Consider the following 17,144-nt stretch of genomic DNA (forward strand, 5'->3'; position numbering starts at 1 on the left):
GACTGAAGTACAGCAATTTTTTATTTGCCAGACAGGCAATGGCCTATGACTATTTAAGAAAAAAGAGATGACACAAAATTATTATTCCATTACATGTGAGGTTAGGAGAGTAAATAAGGGAGGATGCAGAGAGGGTGGAAATATATAATGCTTTTTCTGCCTCAAATTTCAAAATAAAAGGTTAATTATGACTAGGTATTTAAAATAAGTTTGAAAAGGATAGGGATAGAAATGAGAAGAGTAAAATAACAGATTAAAGACCACTTGATTCAGGTAAGTTTATTCACCTGATATAATATGGAAGAGTCTGGAGAAATGAATCAATTAAAAGCTAAGCAAAGCAATCTGTGAACTACTAGCAGTCACCTCAGAGAATGAATGTAGATGGGATGGTCCAAGAAAAATGGAGACAGAAAGCACAGTATCTGTCTTCACAGGCAGTGTTCCCCAGGGCTCAGCACTGGGGCCAGTCTTGTGTAATATCTTTACTGATGATCTGAACAAGGGGATTGAGTGCACCCTCAGTCAGGTTGCAGACAACACCGAGTTGGACAGGAGTGTATATCTGCTGGAGGGCAGGAGGCTCTGCAGAGGGATCTGGGCAGGCTGGATCCATGGGCTGAAGCCAACTGTATGAGGTTCAACCAGGTTCAGTGTCAGGTCCTGCCCCTGGGTCACAGCAACCCCAGGCAGCGCTACAGGCTGGGGCAGGGGGCTGGGAAGGTGCCTGGTGGGAAAGGGCCTGGGGGTGCTGGTCAGCAGCCGGCTGGGCATGAGCCAGCAGTGTGCCCAGGTGGCCCAGGTGGCCATCAGCATCCTGGCTGGTATGCGAAAGAGTGTGGCCATCAGGAGCAGGGCAGTGCCCGTCCCCCTGCGCTGGGCACCGGTGAGGCCGCCCCTGGACCCCTGTGTTCAGCTTTGGGCCCCTCACTGCAGGGGGACGTGGAGGGGCTGGAGCGTGTCCAGAGCCGGGCAGGGGGCTGGGGCAGGGGCTGGGGCACAGGGCTGATGAGGGGCGGCTGAGGGACCTGGGGGGGTTCAGCCTGGGGAAGAGGAGGCTCAGGGGGGACCTGATCGCTCTCTACAGCTGCCTGAGAGGGGGTTGTAGGCAGGGGGTTGGTCTCTTCTCTAAGTAAGAAGTGATAGCACAAGAGGAAATGTCCTCACATTTTAACAGTGTAGGTTTAGTTTGGATAATATGAAAAATGTCTTCACTGCAAGGGTTGTCAAGCACTGGACCAGGCTGCCCAGGGAGGTGGTTGGTATTTAAAAGACATGTAGCTGTGGCACTTAGAGACATGGTTTAGTGATGGACTTGGCAATGCTGACTTAATGGTTGGACTTAATGATCTCAAAAGTCTTTTCCAACCTAAATGATTCTACCTTCAATAAGAAGAGAGAAGACAACCTGCAGAATTCAATGTCCATCAGCTTAGTTCCTATCTCAAAAGATAACAGAATAAGTAATTGCCAATCCATTTACCATCACTGAAAGGATAGGAAGGTGATCATAAAAATCTGATATAGATTGATCAAAACCAAATAATCTCAAGTTGATCTAATTTCTTGCTTTGAAAAGTAAGTAGCTTAATGGCAAGAAGGGGAAGGCAGCAGGCTATCTATCTCAGTAAGGCTTTTAATATCTCTACTGGATTTAGCAAGTTTTTTAATTCTATTGTACTTAGTATTCTGATAAGCAAATTAAGGGAATATTAGCTAGAGGAAAATGTGGGGTGGGGAATATGTATTCAACTGGTTGAATGTGTGCACATAATAGAGTTGTTTCCAATAAGCTATCAATTTTCATAGGGACATTTTAAGAGAGGTTGCATCAAAGGTTCATCTTTGGATCTGGTTCATTTTGATATTGTCCATTAATGATATGGACACTTGTGGAATTTGTGTGCGAGGCTAAACTGTGGAGTTCAAGCCCTCCGTAGAGCAAGACTTTAAATTTGGAGAAGCGGTCAGAAATCAATCAGATGAAATTTAATGAAGATAAATGCAAGACACTTTGTGTTAGGAAATCAAATTAAAGAAATGCATGATAAGGAATAAGGGATGAAGGAGAAGTGAGACAAAAGATTGTTTAGAGGATATGGGTAACTTCAAAGGGAATAAGTAAAAAATATTCTGTTACAACATGTAAAAAGCTGAATTAGCAGTAATAACATAAAAATTTGGAGGCAACAGTTTTGCTTACTCTAGTGTGATGGAGGCATAAACTGTAGCACTGGGGGTTTTTTGAAATTTTTGTAGAATCTTAGAATGATTTGGGTTGGAAGGGACCTTTAAAGACCATATAGTTCCACCCCCCACCCCACCCTGCTGCTGTGGACAGAAACATAAAAAAATATATATTGAAAAACTTAGGGTGAACACCTTGGGGAATTAAAGCAGCAAACAATAGCCTGTTTGTGAAATATGAAAAGCACAAAGAAAAGCTGAGTGAGTTGGCATTTTCCCCCATATAGACTGGAATGCCAATGAGGGCTCAATAACATTCAGCATGAAAAAAGTTATTATGAAAAGGACAGCAATCAATTCTTTCTCATTTCTACTGGGAGAAGGACAAGGAATCATTGGTTTCATTTGCAGAAAAAAACCATTTAGGTTAGATATCAGAAAAAACAAAGCTTTCCTCTAAGGTTCATTAAATATTGGAACACACTGTCTAAGGAGGTCATAAAGTCTTATTTATTGCAAGTCTAAAGGTTATATTAATAAATGTTAATGGAGGTGCTAGGTTAGTCCTGTCTTAGTGCAGTGAGGTGGATCCTATGCAGATTCCTGAGGTCTCTTACTTTTGTACCATCGTATCTAACTTTGACTGAAAATGCTTAAGATTACTTAAGCATGAAAGAAAACCAGTCTGCCTTCTGTTTTGTCTTAACCAAAGCACGCCTGTTCAGCGTTTATCTGTTGCTTCCGCCACAACCCATCAACTTCTTGGGATAGGAATTTGTTCTGCATTTATCACTCACCATAGTGTCCACAGAGACTCTAGGCTGAAGTCGCTAGGTGCTGCTGGAAGGAGGGTCTGGCTACTGCTGGGTTTGTGAACTTTCTAGGAAGGAAGACCAGCATGACTCTGTACTTTTTTGGGTCAAGATATAAAGAGGAGGGTTTGCTGTTCGAACATTTAGTGTGATGTTATCCTTGTTGTCTATGCTATATCTCCAATTAAGAAGAACAACAACTTAGAAGCAAGTGCCATAGCATGACTTTACTCAACATTTCTGCACTAAGAAACCCAAGTACTATATTCAGTTTTCACTAACAGCCACATCTGTGATCTTATAACATATAAAGAGGATGCAAGGTCAGCTTTCTTTTAAATCATAATGATGGGCAGTAAGTGTATTTTTACATTGAAATTCTTTGCTGTGAATCTAGTGGAAATAACATTTCCATTATTTTATGTATAAAAACAACCTATAACTCCTTGAGGGGGTAATCACATTTTTGTTCACCTGGGAATAGACAGAGCACATGGAGATTTTTTTTTCTTCTTTAGCACCAGAAAGGCCAATTTATCTCCTGGAAAAACTGTGCTTGTTCTGTCTAATCAATGCCCCATGATAACAGGGACCGTGGCCATTAGTAGCATATTGACATGACCTATTCTCTGTCTAATTAAATGTTTTAACACACTACAGTTTATTTAGGTGAAACTTAACAGCCTGCAGTATTCAGAAAGTGAGGCTGTGATCTAATATTCTCTTCTGGCCTTAAAATTTATGAAACTGAACTTATTAAGGTTTATTGATTTGAAAATACACCCTGTTTTAGATAGGCTTACACAATCACTTTTTGACAGAGGAGGAACTTTGCATCTCACCAACAGTGCCATGTAGGATGCATTTGTTCTGCTTAATCACTAGTATTAGTATCCCCGCTTACACTTAGAAAAATGAAGCATAGAGATTAAGCAAATTAATCACTGTCGTCAAGGACCATCCACATCTCAGAAGAGAAGAAGCAATAGAATGATTAAACTACTTCTTTATGAAGAGTTAGTAAATCCTTGGCGTCCTTGATGCAGAAGGCAAAGAAGATTTGAAGAGTGGTGATACCTTGGGCAGCATTAGGATATACAAGGAAATGTGTACCTTAATCTAGATCCTGTTCCGTAAAGGTAAATCTCAGCAAAATGCGTCTGGGTAAGAAGTTGACCTTGACTACAAGGCTGAGTACAGCTTCCCACCTTGGTTCAGGATGAAGGGAAGATAGAATATATTTTTTAAAACTAACTTAAATTATAGATAGGAAAAGAATGGTTTTAATTTTATATTCTCTAGGTACCTGCAAAATGACTGTAATTAAATGGTTTGCATACCTGGATCATTGACCATTTCTTCTTTATTTAGTTTTCCCTGAGCTGTTGTGCTGTTTTAGTGGTAACTAGGGTAACTGAGGGCATCTGATGAGGCAGATGAGGGACTAAATCACTCTCACAGTGGTCAGTGGTTTACTTTTTCTCCTGAACCTCAGTGCAAGTGAAGTAGGACCTCATCCTACTAGTAAGATTCCTGGGATGGTTCAGGATTTGGGGATAGAGGGTCTAACTGTGGAAGCTGTGCACTCCTGACTAGCTTTGTCCAAAGGGAGGAGTTTCCTTGAGCCATAGGGATTGTCAGTGATATTACAGTATTTACATCTTCTGAATGTCACAGAGCTTACAGCAAGGAATATGTAAAGTCCAGCCAAAATCTGCTGATGAATCTCCTGCAGAAATTTTGTTTTCATTAAACACATGACTCTTTATCTCATTTGGTACACAGCATTTTGTGACATTAAAAAGCATCTAAGCAGAAAAATTAAATCATTTCTAGGTACATTCTGCTTGTGATGCCACAGCATACACATTTTTTTCATGAAACAGATTTATGCAGACATGCTGACAGAGGGGTTTACACCCTGCTGTGATGTTTCACCTTGAAAAGTATGTGGGTTATTTTAAGTAACAGATCACTATCATAATCAATTGGCTAATTTACAGAGCTGGGTTTTGTAGCAGGAGTGTTTAACAAGTGCAATGAAACCTCAGCCAGGTGAACCACATGCTTTTAGTGACAAGGACCTTAGGGAAATCTCCAGTGCTACACAAGGGATTTTGGTATTGCTAGATTTTAGCCCTTTGGACAAGCACAGCAAATACACTTAAAGCTATCACAAGTACCATAAACTAAGTCAGTTATGCTTAATAGATATTTCAATTTCATTAAAAATATTTCTGCCAGCCTATGGCCACTTTGCAGGCCTGAACACATTAGTGACCTTCAGCCCTCAAGTTTTGGTGTATCCCCATTACAATGTGAACCCCGTTAAAAAAGTAGTGCATCATGAGGCATTTCTGTTAAACACACAGACTGTGGCTGTTGCCTTCATGTGTGCTCCAAGTGGCTGCATTTATTTCTGCTCGCATAAACACTTTGAAAGCCTTTTAAATAATTCTGGGAATTACTGATGAGACCAAAACATAAAAATGTTAGTCTCCTCATGGGTGTTTTGGTGGAGCCTGGCAGACAGCAACCCTGTCAGCATCTGAGGCTGAAAAGCAGTGAGGAAAGAGGCAAACATTTGATTCTGTCTGGTGTTTGCTGTATAATGGCAATTCAGAAGAGCTCAGAATCAGCCTAACACTGCTCCCATAAAATATTGCCAATTTTTCAACCACAGCCAGCTGACCTCCCTGAAGTCACTACAGCAGGAGACATTGACTACTTTAGCCTAAGGTAACCTATCTGCATGACTCTCCCAATGAAACGCCCTTCTCTCCACCTAGAGAGAGGTGGATTCTAGATGCTAGAAAGGGACTGGGACTTTTAGCCAAGGAACCTGACTTTTGGACTGCTCAAATTACATGAGATTAATCCCATCTTCTGTCTGCATCCTGTTTTCATAAATCTTTCCATTGCAGAAAGAAGTCTATATAGAAACACACACCTGCAGAAGAAGAAAATGGTGTAACGATGTAGCAGTCATAGCAGAGTCCCTCTGTTAATTTTCCTTCCAAGATTCTAAGGAACGTCAATCTGTAAATTACATTAATGCCAGTCTATTGGAATTATCGATGAAAAGCGACAGTTCACTTGCTCTGTTGGTCTCCTTTCTTTTATGTACTCTCTTCAGCTAACCAGCTCCACTGTCCTTGACAGCTCCCTCACTCTACATTTTCCCGTTCACCTCAAAATAAATGTTGTCCCAAACAACATACAGCAGCCCAGACATGAACATGAGCAAGCAATTATGGGAACCAGGCTAAATTGCATAGTCATCATTTACTTACATGACACATCCCTTCAGCACATCCTCAATCTTTCATCAGTTTCTGTTTCTCATTTTGCAGACTCTCCAAGGCAAACAGTTACCCCTGTTTGCACAGAGACCAGCATAATGACACCTTGATCTTGATTTGAATTAAGAATAATTAATTCTAGCATGAATTTGGCATGTCTGATTTTGAAACTTATCCAGCTTGATATTGACATGGACTTTCTAGAGCTTCACTTATAGCACCCCTGGGTAGAAGCCCAGTTGAGCACTGGAGATGAGCCAAAGACCTGCTAGTCTAGACACAAACACATTTCTAACCGAACCGTAGTGACACCGCTTTGTATTCAAGGTTTGTTTGCTAGAGTTCATTTTAAGGTCAAATCTTGCAATGTTCATGCCTAGAAGCTCCTCTTCTTCTTGTTAGAAGGAACTGAAATATTAAATAGCAGTTCCCCCCCCCTCCCCTGCCCGCAATGCATTGAAACAGAGCTGAACATGGAGAATGCTTCAACGGATGTGATTACTCATCAGGCTGCACACCTCATTATGTGAGATTTATGTTTGAGCTAACATATACTGCTTGCAAATTGTATATAATGTTGGAATCCTGCTTAGTTTTCTGCTGTGCTTAGCAATGAATTAAAATGCTTTTTGCTGTTTCTCATCTAAGCGTTTTAATGAACATTGTAAACAAGGATTGCACATATGGAAATTGCTATTCATTGATAGGAGTTTAAGTGACATATAGAAGACGAGAATGAATTTAAATCAAGCTATTAATGAATTTATTATATATTCATTTATGCTAAAAGCGTAGGATGGATTTGTGACACTGATCAGAACAGTTTGTTTATCACCTGGATTTGATAATCCAGTAACATCTGAAAGAAAATCAGATGAATAAGGGACTAGTGAGTCTCAAGAAAGGAAAATGCTTTGATCAAATGTGGATCCTGGCATCCAGAAAAAATAATCTATACTTGAATCATTACAGAAACGGTAAGTTTGGTCATTTGCTACTTTCTGGCAGAGGATAAATAGTTGGAGAAGCAACTAAAAGGTGTGAAAGAATACATGTCTGAAAAATTACTGGTGCATTTGTAAGCTGGAGCAAAATAAAAGAGTGCATGAGCATTTGAAGAAAATGGGACAAGTTTCTGGAGTTACCCATGAGGGAAGTGTACAACATTTTCAGTAGTGGGACACACTTTTACCTCTCAGTGACAAGATGCATTTGTCTGCCCAGTCTGAAGTTTCATCTGCAGGATGCGAGAGTGTAACAAGCAATATGCAGGAAAAAGTTCCCCCTTCCCATTCCCCAGTGAAGTCAGTCATCTGACCAGCCGACATCCCCTTGCTTGAACAGCTGGAAACTCTCCTGGACAAAGCTTTGTGGGGATTTATCTCCCTTTGCAAGGGATATAGTCTGTCTGATAGCGGCTATTTCTCATACATCCCCAAATGCTAATGGGGCACGATCATTTCACACTGGTTGAAGATCTGGTCCTGTGGTTACCTCGGTTTGTCGGGTTTGTAATACATTAAAGAGCACGAGTACTGCATCTTGGCTGAAGTAGTTCATTTTCCATTGCTACCCCAGGGCCAGGCTGTAGCTGACAAAAGCAGGGCTAACTTCTATCTCAGCAATTATGCAGGTCAAATCCATTCTTTCGCTGATAATTTCTATCTGGAAATTACTCCAACCAGTGCCACCGTGGTGCAGAGCATAGCATGCTTGCTTTTCACTTGGCCACTAGGGGTTTCCACCTAACCTACTTGATGTAAAAACACCCCTTTTCTGCAGCGAGGAGATAGCTCCAGACCAAAGGGAATGAACTTATCTGCTGGCAGGGTGATATTTTTAACAGTCTTGTTAGTGCAGGATTTGCTGACACTTGTTTACTTCTGAAAAGGAATGGGGAAGCAGAGCAGGAGACAACATTAGCCTTTCACTTCTGTTTGCTGGGAGTGCAGGAAATACGGGGGACTGACTCAGCAATTTGAAAAATAGGTATTGAATCTTCCTTTCCCATCCCCAAAAGCCCAGGTTCTGCATTGCATAAGAAGGTGGAGGAAGGCTGCTCTGCTGCCCTTGCCAAGCCCCGGACGGCGCTCGGGCAGGAGGCGTTCAGCGCACTGCAGTGCTGGGCTGCCCGCGCCCCGCTGCAGCACCACAGCGCTGCCTCGGCTCATCCCACTGGTGGGACCGCTCAGGTGGGGCTGCATCCTCCCGTCTGGCTGCAAGGCCCAGGCAGCTGCCAAGCAGCTGATGCAGCGCTGTGGCTGCTGCCCTATGCTGCAATCCACAAGCTGTGGCTGCTCACACAGTACCGCCGTGGGGGAGCAACAGCCCTCTCCCATATTCCCAGCTTGTCCCCGTGAATTTATCCTGGGGATCACAGGTTGAAGATCCAGGGTGAGTAGGTTACATACATACCATTTATCAAACAGCAGCGCCAGGGAATGCTGTGAATGCAGGAAATCATTCACCCAAGATGCCAAATGGTTATAATGGTCTCTGCATGGGCAAAAGCCTGTCCTTGGACCTAAGTTTCATCTCATTAGACAAAGAGTGAAAAACAAAATGAACCAGAAAGAAGAAAGGACTTCTCCAAAAGACTGGAATAAAAGCCTGCTCCTTACGTTTCATTATGCAGCTCTACTGAAAAATTACAACTGCAACATATTGATGCTATGCTTGCTGCTCCACGACCCTCAGCTAGGCTTATCAAAATTGTTCAAAAACCTGTGACACTAATACGGACCATTCAGGCAGTTAGGAGGACTTGCATATGTTAGTGGAGGAAAGCTGCATGGAAAGGGTCATTAAAGTCACAGACAACACATTTGGAGGTGGAAGCCAGTGAGCCAAGAAGCAGCTAGAGCCTGGGGGAGTGTTTGGGAAAGCATGACTTTACACATGACCTGTTGAAATCCTCATTTTTAAAGCACTTGCCATTGGCTACTATCAGAGATAGGATGCTCAGCTAGATAAACCCTTTAGCCTGAATCAGTCTGAATGCTTTTATGTCCCTATGTATTCATGGGGCTGATCGCATTGAAGTCCATATGCACGTGGAGAATGAATTAAAGCTGTGCAACTCTTCCAGCTCTTAATTCTGGCATTTAAGTTTTTGACTTTACTAATTTAATCTTATAGTAACACCATTTACAAACCTGTCTTTGTGTTGATACAAAACTTGCCTCTTTCACTGCATGGTCTCAGATCCTATTTACCTTCACCATTTGTACACAGCACTGATTACAAATTGATTATTTTGCCATGGGTTGACACAGCAGCGCATGCGTTAGTCCCCACAGGCACTACATGCATTAATGAATATCATGACCTCTGTGAGATTGTTATGGGTATTACACAAATTTTATGGCAGAGAAATTGAGGCAAAAAGAAAACTAGTTTTAAAATATCACCAAGATTCAGCAATGAGAGCTCAGCATTGACCAGGCCTTGCTGTTCTCATGTAACACAGGAATTGTATGGCAATTTGTATGCTTAAAGCCTGATATCAACCAATATATGCATATGTCACACTTTGGGGATTCATACCTTGGGTGTTAGGCCAAGACACAGAAGAAGCAAGCAATGCAAACTAATAGGCGCCTGCTAAAATATGTTGCTTTCCAAATTTTGAAGATAGCACATCTTTTTCTGCAAGTCCTAGACTGCTTTCCTTGCTGCTTTTCAACCTTTTCAGGAGACAGGGCTACCACAACAACTGCCTCCTTCCTTGTGTGGCTCTGATCCCCCTGGATCACTGGCCAGAGGACCCCGTGAAGAGATTGAATTTGAGCAACAACCTCTTTCCCAGTTTTGTGGTGCGCGGCCTCATCTTCAAGCTGCTTCTCATAAAACCTGATGAAATGGTTGTAAATAAAGCCCAAGATGAATTTTCTTTTCATGGCAAAACTCCCACAGACATCTGATATGCCCAGTGTTGGCATGAGAAATATGAGTGGGCTGGCTTGTGCAGGACTTAAAAAAAGCCTTTCCCAGTTAGCAGCACTTAGCAGCTCATTAATGTATCTGAAACCTGACCTTTAGCAGCCTGTCCCAGAGGGGTATAATTAAGCTTTTCACTCAATTATTATGCTGGCTAAACTCACCATAGTCTCAAAAAAAAAAATAAATATGAGAAACCTTTCTGGTTTGGAGGGGGTGGTATCCTTTTTGCTAAGGATACCAGAAGCAGTGAGCCAGCTGGCTGGCCACCCTTTTCCCATTATTATTTTGAATATCTGTAATTTCAGATGTGAATAATTTTGAACATGAAATTAGTCTGAATGTGTACTTTCCTAATACCTCCAGGACAGCTGGATAGGCAGTGCTTTCTCTACAGAGGGATGACAGATGACAGAGGTCATTGGAGATTCTTAATCTGCATCCATTCTAATGAATTAAATATTTCTAGTATTAATTTTCTGTCATGGAGGGCAGCTGATGCTATGTAAGTGTCACTATGCTATTTTACTCCTTTAGCTTCCAAAATAGAATGCCCACCTCGAAACCCTAATTTGCCCCTGGGAATTATTTGGGAAAGTGCCATGGACAGGGCAAAAGCATGTCAGGGAGCATGCAGACAATTTAATACCATATAGACAGTCAGAGCCCTGGCCTGGTTCTGTTTTCTAGCAAAGGCTTTAGCCAAAGGGTGATGCTGCTCTACCACCACACACGCACAAGGATCGTATGAAAGATCAATTTTCTAGTTCTGTTGAGGCACCTAACTTTCATGTTTATATCTATAAACATGGGTGGGGGCAGTCTTTATCGCTTTTTGGACATGGAAGAAAGCACAACATGCTAATTCAGTTTATAATATTTTTATAGAGATGGCTACATCAATTGAAGGTACCTTTGATATGGAGAAATAGTGTGAAATGGGGACAACGGACACCGACTGTGATTGTATATGTCTGCTCAAGGAATGTGGGTATGGTGACTAGTCATGGGTGCGGTGTCTGGTCACATAGGCACACAGCTCTGAGGAGACAACTACAGTTTTGAGGAGACGCCTGCCCCTCTTCCTCTAACAAAGGGGCTATTAAAAAAAGAATGAGAAAAGGATGAGAGATATTCCAATGCTATCTAGAGGGAGGGAGTGCTAAGTCTCCTTGCTGGATAAGATGGGATGGTCACAAGAACATGAATCACCTACAAACCTGCAAGACCACCACATTCCAGGAAACGGACTGATAAGCTAATTAACATACGAAGCGGGGTTTAGGTAATGAATATGTATAGGCGTTAACTGAATATTCATTTGTTTCATTGTATAAATGTGAGATGGTTCATCACTTCGGGTATGCACGCTTGTGGAGGAGCGATCCCCCATGCATCTGCACGCAATAAACATACCTACTTTATAACTTTCGAGTTATAGAGTCTAATTCCGCACGTCACCTTATAGCTCTACTGGGAGGGAGAGGGGCTTGCCTTACTTTATAGGATAACTGACACAATAGTATATCACTAGTGCCGGCTTTAGGACCTTCAAACCCTTGGCTGTTCTGAGCCCATCACTCCCACTCAACTTTACTGTGTGTATTCGTTATTTTGCTGACCATTAAAATAGCAGTTTTTCATGGTAATAAGAACTCAGGAGATGATCTCTCCCTCTTTTTTCATCTGATGTGCAGATTCAGCTAACCTTCTTCTCTAAAAAGTCTGACGAACAGGAGATTACCCCTTATAAGAAGCCCAGTGCTGTTAAAGAAAAAGGGAGAACGAGGAAGCTGCTGGATCAAGCTTCTTCAGCCCTTCTGGTTTTAGTGCTTTTGATACACTGTAAAACGTTGTGTTGTCAGTCATTGCAATGGGAGTAAGGCAGAGATAACCTGAACCCAGGCTACAGGCCACACTGAATTGCTTGATAGATTTAACTGAGAGGTGTAAAAAATCTGAAAAGCAGCAGCCTGTTAATCTCTTATCAAAAGAGTGTTTTGCCTGCTAAACTCAGAAGAAAGAAAATTATAATCTACACCAGAAGCAAGGTGATGATGGTTCTCAGTGAATCACTTATCTCACGGTATGCTTCTTTTTATTACTTTTCTGTCAGCAAAGCGTTGTGAGTAGCACTTCACAATGTGCTCTCAGTACATTGAATTTACTCAGAAAGGCAAATAACAATAAATATAAAATGTACAAACTACATGTATAAATCACTGCAATTTAAATGTGGGACAGGATGCAAAGTTATGTTTTGTTTTAGAAAGATATTTTTAAATTGTTTGCCTCCTACAGGAACCTATATATCAGTTTATTTTAGATTATTGCGCCTGAGAATGTTGACCATTCATCCAAACAACGACATCGCAAATTGCTGTTTCCCTTCAGTTTTAAAGAACTAAAAGTGATTTTATATATTGTCATGAGTTATCATTACAAGGCTGAGCCAGAAATTCTTAGTTTCAGCCTATATCTCTCAAGCTGATAAATGATTGCTATAATAGTGTTTGCATTCATAAGGCTCCAGCTGCATTGTACAAACTTAAAAGATTGCTAAATACAAATGAGAGCACTAGGGAAAAAGTTAAAAATGTAACAGCAAGGAGTATTGAAATTAATTTTCTTACAATAACATTATCTGGGGTTAGTAAAATGTACCCCGTGTCTTCCAAAGTGTATTTTTCAAGAGAAGGAGTAAGTAACCAAGTGTGTACCCATAAAAAAATTACTACATAATCTGCATTTTGAAACCTCTTTTGAGATATAAACTTATTTTTACATATGTCATATTAATATTCAATATATTTTCCTGTTAAATGGGTAGGTGAAAGCTTCATGTAGCTGTGCTCTCACTATACACAGAGTTCTGCTGTGTTAGCACCACGTTACTGCAGCCCTGTTTTGTTTTCTCAGGACTTGCAGCAGCACCCAGGATTCCTCTTAACAGCTCCAGTTTCTGGTGTCCCGGGACTGCGTAAGAATCCTGACCCTCAGCTGAGCAAAATGAGGTTTTCTACACTCTTAGTTTGCAAAGAAAGCCCCCCAGTTCTGAAACCAGACTACCAGGAGAGCAGAAAAGAGCCACAAATATTACTTTCTCTTTCTCCCTTCTCTTTCCCTTTGCCACTCGCTGAAATTTAAAGTCAATTTCATAGTGAATTCTGCTGCAAAACTTTTACCTTATTGGACATTTTTCTGGGTAGTTAACTGTTTTGTAAGTGCTTCTCATGCTTCTAGATAAATTGCAGTAATTATCTTCTTTCTAATTAGCGACTCTACTGTCTTAAAAGTTGTCTACGGAATGTAAGAGGTCTCCTTCTTTTAATGTTGTTGTTTGGTTGGTTATTTTTCTTCCCGGAATGATGGTTAAGCAGTAAACCAAACAGCTTCATCTCAGCTGCTACAGTTTTGGCTGGTAATGCCTCACCGAACCCATATAAAAAGTTTATTAGTTTTATAGGGTACTGTTCTCAATGATGGGGATTTACCTCACTGAGTAGAGGCTACGGGTTTCCCCAGTGCCTCCTTCCTGGGCAAGCAGGAAAGGAGCTTTTCTCTTGCTTCCTCTGTTCCCAAACACCTGCTGACTGGCCAGCGTGCCCATACCTGCCAGCCACAGTGCTCTTCTCTAAGCCAACCACATTTGCCATGGGTCACTCACCATTCCACAGGAAAACAGGGGAAGGAGGTCTGTCGACTAAAGACAGGATTTGGAACAAGATGTTTGGGAGAGATTCTGGGAACGAACAATTTAAAAAGGTCATATTCAACCTGGTGGAGACAACACATGGCTGATTTTGCTGCTGCGGCTGTTTCTGCCATTGGCAGCGTCATAGGAAAACAGTTACTGCTGGAGGTGACCTTGCTCTGGAAGAGCTGTTGTCAGCTCTAGCCTGTGTCACCAGCACAGGTTGTGGTGGTTATAGGTCAGCCCCCTGACAATGAAGTGTCAGGGTTGGCTTGCTTTCCTCCCCTAGGCTCCTCATTTCTGCTCCCTCTTTTCTCTTTGGAAAGAGTCCTGCCCTTAGAGGAGAAATGGAGAGTGCATTAAATCATGACGTTTCTGGAAAAATGTATTTATGAGAAACAAGAATGTGTCTGAAGCTGATGGTACAAAGAAAAATTTAAGGGATAAGGGAAAGAGCTCGGTGTGTTCTAGTGTCAGGGTTTAAGGAACTCAGGAAGACTTTGGAGTACTATGGGAAAAGGTAGAGAAGAGAAAGTACTTGGGGAGGGTTAGGAGGATTGTGGAAAGGTGTGAAGCTGACCCAGAAGTGCAGGGGGCACAGTCACAGTTATCTGTGTGTGCAGTGATGTGAAGCTGTTCTTCTGTGCTTCATACTGGGACGTCCCAGTGCAGTAGTCATCAGCTCTTCTTCCTGCAAACTGCTCCATAGCAGAACATGTTTCCAAGTGGGAGTGTTTCTGACCTGGTCTTTTCAGACTTCCCGTTATTTGCAGTCCAGCTTACTTCAGTCCTCCAAGCTGCTTCCATAGGTAGTACAATCCACAGTGAATAGAGAACTCAATATGACTATGCCTGTGCTGGTGAAGAAATGAAATCAGGGATCATTCCCTGGTCTGGAGGCCAGCTGCACAATCAGGTCAATCTTAACACTAAATCTCTCTTTTCAGACTGAATGGCTGTCTCTAAATAGTTCCCAACTCTCAATCAATGTCTGATAATTGGTTAGGAATATGGGAGTTGTCCCTGACCAAAAGCATGCCAAGGACTCTGCAACTGTACAAAGGATCAGCTGTCCTGCCCTGCCTGCCCTCTGGCACTGTGATTTTGCTAGTATAGATGCAGCTTGAAGGTCATCCCAAGGATATATATTCCATGTAAACACTCCGAGCAGATCTCTTTCAGCTGATCTCTCTTTCCTGTGTAACTTTAGATGTTTGTCTGAGGTGTCTAATCATTCCAAGCTCCCTCAGTAACCAGAGGAATCATAGAATAGCTCGGGTTGGAAGGGACCTTTAAAGGCCATCTAGTCCAACCCCCCTGCCATGGGCAGGGTCTTCTTCAACCAGATCAGGTTGCTTAGAGCCCCATCCAACCTGACCTTGAACATTTCCGGGGATGGGCATCTACCATCTCTGTGGGCTACTTGTTCCAGTGTTTCACCACCCTCATCATAAAAAATTTCTTCCTTATACCTACCCTAAATCTACCCTTTTTTAGTTTAAAACCATTACCCCTTGTCCTATCACAACACACCTTGCTAAAAATTTTGCCCCCATCTTTCTTATAAGCCAGCCCCTATGGCAGGCTGCTATAAAGTCTCCCCAGAGCCTTCTCTTCTCCAGGCTGAACAACCCCAACTCTCTCAACCTTTCCTCATAGGAGAGGTGCTCCAACTGTCTGGTTGTTGTTATGGCCCTCTTCTGGATTCGCTCCAACAAGCCCGTGTCTTTTGTGCACTGAGGGGCCCAGAGCTGGATGCAGCACTGCAGGGTAGGGGGGGTGGCTGGGGGGGTGGTGTCTCACCAGAGCAGAGCAGAGGGGAAGGATCACCCCCCTTGACCTGCTGGCCATGCTGTTTTTGACATAGCCCAGGATACTACTGGCTTCCTGGGCTGCGAGTGCACATTGCCAGGCCACACGCAGCTCCTCATCTACCAGTATCCCCACATCCTTCCGGGCAGGGCTGCTCTCAATCCATTTATCCCCAGTGTGTATTGATACCAGGCATTGCCCTAACCCAGGTGTAGGACCCTGCGCTTGTTAAACCTCATGAGGTTCACATGGGCCTCAGTTCTCACTGTGCCACTTTTCCAGCAGATGTTGGGGTGGTTGAAGTCCCCCAGCAGCATAAGAGCCTGTGAGAACGATACCTCCTGTAGCTGGAGTAAGAAGGCTTTGTCAGCAGATTCCCCTTGATCAGGCAGCATGTAGTAAACACCAGCCACAAGGTTCCCTTTGTTGCCTCGCTCTCTAATTCTTACCCATAAGCTTTCAACCTGCTCATGGCTATTCTTCAGAGACAGCTCTTCACAATCTATCAATTTCTTGATGTACAAGGCAACCCCTTCGATCCTCCTTCCTCACCTGTCCCTTCTGAACAGCCTGCAGTCATCGATAGCCACACTCCAGTCATGGAATTCATCTCATCAAATTTCAGTAGTAGCTTTCTAGCAACGTGGTGACTTCCAGCTCCTCCTGTTTGTGGCCCATGCTGTGTGCATTGGGACGCATTTCAGCTGGGCTGTCGACTATGTCACCTCCTTGGAGGAACACGCCTTAATTCCTTTGAGGTATTTCACCAGTGTTTCCCAGTAGGTTCCTGATACCTCAGGAGCCCTTGGCTCATCTCTGTAAGGCTTCAGGTGTACCCGGTATGACTCAGAGCAACAAGCTGTAGGTCCTTGTTAGGACCCCATCCCTCTAACCTTGGCATATCATCCCACAGCTTGTCACAGGCAGGCCTAATATTATCCCGCTCTCCTTTCAAGTCTAGGACAACTTAGCTTGTCTGTTTGGAGATCTACAGGCATCTGTCTCCTTCCATTGACTTTGAGGGAGCTCAAGAAGACAGAGCTTCAGATGTAGACAATTCAGTTATGTCAGGTGGGATGAGTCCAGGTGTGTGTAAAGACCAAGATTATCTCTTAGGAGCTGGCTCATTTGGTGAGGCAGAGATTTGTACCGAAGCCAGGAAGGTGGCTGGCAAGGATGGACTTCTACACCATGAAGTGATCAGACAGGTTGTCACATTTTGGCTGTTATGTATTAAGGCTGATTCCATGGAGTGTTCTGAGACCTTGTAAAAATAGGGGCTGATATGAACAGAAAGTTGTTGTGGACTTGACTTATTACTGTGAGGAGTTCTGCCTTCTCCCTGCCAACAATAACTAGAAGAGATGCCCTTGCATAGTCAAGAGAGTAATATCTGAT

The 17,144-nt window shown here is 42.7% G+C and overlaps 1 protein-coding gene across 1 annotated transcript in view; it reads right to left on the reverse strand.

The window, feature by feature from the left end:
• Positions 1 to 15,700, reverse strand: part of PTCHD4 (patched domain containing 4) — a 52,930-nt gene extending 37,230 nt beyond the window's left edge. The window contains exons 1-2 of the mRNA XM_080389244.1: positions 11,702 to 15,700; positions 1 to 11,153 (exon numbers count right to left, since the gene is read on the reverse strand). The exon at positions 1 to 11,153 is cut by the window's left edge and continues 37,230 nt beyond it. The gene's annotated coding sequence lies outside the window, so the exon portion shown is untranslated. The remainder of the gene's footprint in view (positions 11,154 to 11,701) is intronic.
• Between the last annotated feature and the right edge of the window lie 1,444 nt (positions 15,701 to 17,144).

The sequence above is a fragment of the Falco punctatus genome (assembly GCF_963210335.1).
Source record: "Falco punctatus genome assembly, chromosome: 5".
In the NCBI taxonomy this organism is placed as follows: domain Eukaryota; kingdom Metazoa; phylum Chordata; class Aves; order Falconiformes; family Falconidae; genus Falco; species Falco punctatus.